The sequence below is a fragment of the Chiloscyllium plagiosum genome, chromosome 3, assembly GCF_004010195.1.
Source record: "Chiloscyllium plagiosum isolate BGI_BamShark_2017 chromosome 3, ASM401019v2, whole genome shotgun sequence".
Classification (NCBI taxonomy): Eukaryota; Metazoa; Chordata; class Chondrichthyes; order Orectolobiformes; family Hemiscylliidae; genus Chiloscyllium; species Chiloscyllium plagiosum.
In genome coordinates, this window is record NC_057712.1 from 122,827,018 (window position 1) to 122,832,957 (window position 5,940).

At 47.8% G+C, this 5,940-nt stretch overlaps 1 protein-coding gene across 3 annotated transcripts in view; it reads left to right on the forward strand.

The window, feature by feature from the left end:
• The first annotated feature begins 4,793 nt into the window (after window positions 1–4,793).
• The window catches only part of LOC122548503 (leucine-rich repeat and fibronectin type-III domain-containing protein 2), a 186,116-nt gene continuing 184,969 nt past the window's right edge, over window positions 4,794–5,940 (forward strand). For all 3 annotated transcript variants that reach the window (XR_006311252.1, XR_006311253.1, XM_043687243.1), the window contains exon 1: window positions 4,794–5,305. The gene's annotated coding sequence lies outside the window, so the exon portion shown is untranslated. The remainder of the gene's footprint in view (window positions 5,306–5,940) is intronic.

Here is a 5,940-nt window from a genome sequence, read left to right on the forward strand (position 1 = left end):
AGTCGCAGGTAGATAGGATAGTGATGAAGGTGTTTGGTATGCTTTCCTTTATGGGTCAGAACATTGAGTACAGGAGATGGGAGGTCATGTTGCGACTGTACAGGACATTGGTTAGGCCACTGTTGGAATATTGCATGCAATTCTGGTCTCCTTCCTATCAGAAAGATGTTGTGAAATTTGAAAGGGTTCAGAAAAGATTTACAACGATGGTGTCAGGGTTGGAGGATCTGAGCTACAGGGAGAGGCTGAACAGGCTGGGGCTGTTCTCCCTGGAGCATCGGAGGCTGTGGGGAGACCTTATAGAGGTTTACAAAATTATGAGGGGCATGGATAGGGTAAATAGACAAAGTCTTTCCCCTGGGGTTGGGGAGTCCAGAACTAGAGGGTATAGGTTTAGGGTGAGAGGGGAAAGATATAGAAGAGACCTAAGGGGTAACTTTTTCACACAGAGGGTGGTACGTATATGGAATAAGCTGCCAGAGGAAGTGGTGGAAGCTGGTACAATTGCAACATTTATGAGGCATTTGGATGGGTATATGAATAGGAAGGGTTTGGAAGGATATGGGCCGGGTGCTGGCAGGTGCAACTAGATTGGGTTGGGATATCTGGTCGGCATGGATGGGTTGGACCGAAGGGTTTGTTTCCGTGCTGTACGTCTCTATGACTCTATGTGGAGAGGTGAGGAAAAGCTTCTTTATTCAGAGGGTGGGAGTAAGTTACTGCAGATGCTGGAATCTGTACTGCAAATAACAAATCACAGCGGGTCAGACAGCATCCATCAAGAGAGAGCAAGCTAACACTTGGAGTCTAGATGACTCTTTGTTAGAGTTCTGATGAAGAGTCATCTGAGCTTGAAATGTTAGCTTTGCTCTCTCAGCATGGATGCTGCCTGACCTGCTGTAATTTCCACCATTTTTTGTTTTCATCCAGAGGATAGTGGGAATGTCTGTAAGGGTGGTAAAGGCAGAAAGCCTTGTAAATTTTCAGAAATATTTCGATGTGCAGTTGTGATGCCAAAGCATACAAGGCTGTGAGCCAATGATTGGAAAATAGGATTAGAATTGTTAGCTGGTTACTTTTGACCGGTTGATGGACCAAAAGGCCTTTTTCTGTGCCTTAGATTTCTATCACTCATCGAGTCTAAGAGACCCTAAACTGTTCACAGGATCTAGCTGTGGTCTGACAAATACCTTGTACAGTTTTTGCAAAATGTTCTTACTTTTGTATGCCATTCCCTTGGAAATAGAGGCCTACATTCCATTTGCCAAATGAACATGTATGCTAGCTTTTTGTATTCCTTGGACAACGATGCCCAAATCCCTCTTGTTCAATAACTTCTGCTTATTAAACTGGAAAGGGTGTGAAAAGGATTTACCAGGATAATACTGAGATTGAACAGTTTGAATTGAAAAGAGTGGCTGGCTGGTTTGGGACTGTTTTCCCTGGAGCTGTCAGAGGCTGAGGGGTGACCTTATAAAGGTTTATAAAACCATGAGACGCATGGGTAGGGTGCATAGTCAAGGTCTGTTCCCCAGGGTCGGCGGGGTCCAAAACTAGAGGGCATAGGTTTAAGGTGAGAGGGAAAAGATTTGAAAGGGACCTAAGGGGCAACTTTTTCATACAAAGGGTGGTGTGTGTGTGTGGAGCTGCCTGAGGAAGTGGTAGAGACAGGTACAATTACAACCTTTAAAAGACATTTGGACAGGTGGGTGCATAAGAAAGATTTAGAGGGATATGGGCCAGATGCTAGCCAATGGAACTAGTTCTGTTCAGGAAACCTGGTCAGCATGGACCAGTTGGGCCGAAGAGCCTGTTTCTGTGCTGTGTAACTCTATGACTTGACGACTTCTCCATTCTTCCTGTCAAGGTGCATAACCTCACATTTCTCCACATTCTGTTCCATCTGCTAAGCTTTTGCCCAATCACTCTGCAAACCCCTTGTGTCATTCTCACCATGCGCCTCCCCATCTATTTCTGATTTTTTCCACAAACATGGCTACAGTAGATTCACTTTCTTTATTCAAGACATTAATATATATTGTAAATAATTGTGAACACAGTACTGATGCCTGTGGCACTCCACTAGTTAAAGGCTGTCATCATGATAATGTCCTGTTTATCCCAAATCTCTGTATTTTATTTGTTGGCCAATACTCTATCCCTTGCTAATATACCAGCCGCAACACCAAAGGCTCTGACCATGTTCAGTAGCCTAATGTGTGGTACTTTGTTAAAGATTTGGAGACACCAGTGTTGGACTGGGGTGTACAAAATTAAAAATCACACAACACCAGATTATAGTCCAACAGGTTTATTTGGAAGCACTAGCTTTCAGAGCACTGCTCCTTCATAAGAAGGTTGTGACACCTGATAAAGGAGCGGCGCTCCGAAAGCTAGTGCTTCCGAATAAACCTGTTGGACTATAACCTGGTGTTGTGTGATTTTCAACTTTGTACTTTATTGAAAACTTTCTGATAATCCACTGAGATTACATCCATTGCTTCCACTGTCTATTTGCTCACTAGGAAGAATGTGCTGAAGAGGAAGACAGACAAAGCTGTGTTTTTTCTAAAGTGATACCTGGCTTAGTTGGGAGAAGGCAAGCTATCACACTAATTGTCATTAAAGTTTAATAATTATTTATTATTTAAGCTGATACATCAATTAGCAGTGACCACCAGTTCAGAATGAATCTATTAGAGAGTTACTAGATGATTGTCCCAATTGTAAGGGCAGGATGAAGCAACATCGCAGCTTGGAGGTGACCATTCAGTGGTTACAAAAATTTCAGTTGGACCCCAGTTTACCCTAGTGCCTCAAAGTTAATTATGTCAGTCATAGAGTCATTGAGTTATACAGGGCAGAAACAGCCCTTCAGTCCCACTTATCCATGCTGATCAGATATCCTGAATTCATCTAGTCCCATATGTCAGCATTTGGCCCAAATCCCTCTCAATCCTTCCCATTCATGGGCCCATCCAGGTGTCATTTAAGTGCTGTAATTGTATCAGCCTCCACCACTTCCTCTGGCAACTCATTCCATACCCACACCAGCCTCTGTGTGAACAAGTTGTCCCTTAGGTCCCTTTTAAATCCTTCCCCTCTCACCTTAAACCTATGCCCTCTCATTCTGGACTCCCCCACCCCAGGAAAAATACCTTGTCTATTCATCCTAACCATTCCCCCCATGATTTTATAAACCTCTTACAGGTAACCCTTCAGCCTCTGACGCTCCAGGGAAAACAGTGCCAGCCTACTCAACCTCTCCCTATAGCTCAAACCCTCCAACCCAGTCAACATCCTTGTAAATCTTGTCTGAACCCTTTCAAGTTTAGGAACATCTTTCCTATAGCAGGGAAACCAGGATTGAACGCAGCATTCCAATAATGGCCTAACAAATGTCCTGTACAGCCACAACATGATCCCCCAACTCCAATATTCAACACACCAACCAATAAACTCAAACGTCCCAAACGCCTTCTTCATTACCATGTCTACCTGTGAACCTGCCCTCAAAGAACTATGAACCTGCACCCCAAGGTCTCTTTGTTCGGCAGAACCCTACCATTAAGTGGTAGGCTTCAGTCTTGAATACATTCCTTTCTCCCTTGTGGCTCCCACAATAGCCCCCTCATCACTGAGTCAGGGCGTAGTGGTTTGGAGCTCCCCTCAGTGAGGCATTCCAGGCTGGCGCTTCCATTATAATGCAGCAGAGAGGGTCTAAAGGGTGGCTTGGGGTTGGGGGAGTGGGAGTGCTATCATTGGAAGAGAGAATCTCGCAACTTTCACTGAAAGATTCTGTTATTGGGGATCTGTGGAATTCGGCACCCCCATCTTGGGCTACATTTACCCTCCCGCCAGTATCATTCCCTCCGGTTACCTGGTCACCGTGGGAGCTTACTGTGTGTAAATTGGTTGTGCAGTTCCTACACTCCAGGACCTGCACTTGCAAAGGACTTCACCCGCGATAGGAAGCTTGGCTAAGGCCGTGAGTGCGATGACATAAAGGCAGCCCTTTGACCTTCCCCCTCCAGCACCGTCAATCCCCCACTATCCACTTGGGCTACTTTTACTCAGTTTACGCAAGTAGCCCAGCTTAGGAGCACACCGACTCGCTGCTTAACGACATGGTAATCCTCTTAAAATCAAAAGGGAGGGTCGGATTGCTTCCAATGCAACACTACCCAGCCCCCAGACAGATGGGGCCAGTGTGGGACTGGAGTGTGTGTACTCACTGGCCAGGGGAATGCTCCCAGATCGAGTTGACGCTGACGGTGAGATTTCCATCCCAAAGCCAGCTCTTGCTACACCCTGACCGCCGACTGGGTTCTCTCTCAGCTCTGAGCTGGGTGAGCTCTGCCACCTAGAGCTATGTAAGGTACAGAGATAAAGAGAGCGCTGCAGTGCTGCCTTTCTGCCTGTCTGTGGCTCCATTACCCTCTCTCCTCTGACTTGCTGCTGCCTGAAAGCTGGGGATTTGGATCAGGGGCTAGAGAGAGGGAGGCAGGGAGGGGAACTGTGTGCTTGTGTGCGCGCGTGTATGTGGGTGTGTGTCCGTCTCCGTCTCCCTCTCCCAATTCGTGTGGTCTGCCTTCTTTTGACTTGGAGAGTCCAAGTGTGTGTGTGAGAGAGAGGACTGACAGAGAGAGAGCCTCAGAGAGAGGTAGGAGACCTAGAGAGGAGGTGAGGACTGACAGGGGGGGGAGAAAGGGCGTGCAGGAGACAGAGAGAGGAGGGGAAAGGGAGAGGGGGAAGACAGAGAGAGGGGAGGAGTGAATTTCGGGGGAGAGGCTGGGAGAAAGAGTGACAGAGGTGAAGGAGCAAGAGAGAGAGTGGGAGTGTGTATCGCTTTCCCTGGAATTTTGGGAGGGAGAGAGGGTGCTGTGAGAGAGAGTGCTGTGTGTGTGTGTGTGAGAGAGAGAGAGAGAGAGTGTGTGTGTCAGTGCTCTGTAGAGCTCAGCATGGGGATGAGAGACTTCTTCAAAATCTTCCAGGTGCGGATTTGAGTGACTCCAGACCGTTTTAATAAAGAAACGAGGAGGAAGCTAGAGAGAGAGAGAGAGAGAGGAGGTGGGGAGGGCGAAACAGATTCAATCCTCGTACAAACTACCCCCAGGATATAAATGGAAGCTGAGTGAGATGGAGTTCCTGAGGAAGTGAGTGTGTTGTCTTCAGCGTGAGGAGAGTCTCTGAGAAAGAATGAAGCTTTCCGGAATTCCCGAGGACTGGACTTGATGGGATTTTGTGAACAGCAACTTGCCTTCGCCACTAACTGCCAGCCCAGGCTGCATGATCCTCTTTCAAGGTAAGGCTGGCCTCAGCATGGTTTTGTGTGTATGTGTGTGTGTGTGTGCCATAAGCCTGGAGTACCCCAGTGCTGGCCGGCACGGGGGCCGTGCAATCTCCCCATTTGCCGTTTCATCCCAACTCCGAAATTGGCAGAATTGCGAACGGGGCTGCTGCTTTGGAATTGGGGTGACACGTGCTGTTTAACGCGAGCGCTGGTTCCCGAAAAAATTCCTGCTTGACTTTTGCATCGCCCCGCCGTGCTGTGGAGACGGGACCAGCGGCTCTGCCTGTCCCCCACCCGGGGGAGTGCTGGGGAGTAGGTGAACTGGGAGAGTGGGACAGTTCCTCGCTGCCTCTCTGAACTTTATAGCTCACGCCTCAAGTTCCAGGAGGGAAGATGCCTGTGTGTTGTCAGTTCAGTAGTTTGAGGACTCCACATTCTCACACAGTCACACACACACGGTCACTGTTCACTGAACCAAAGAACAGTAGGGACTGAGAAACACAGCCGGATCGAATCGCCTGTGTGTGTGTGTGTGTGTGTGTATAGACAGGCTATTCATTCCACCTGGATCTTACTAGTGTTTTCTGCTCCACCACAACTCCCCACTTCATTCCCCTCCTCCCCACTTCATCCCCCTCCTCCTCACT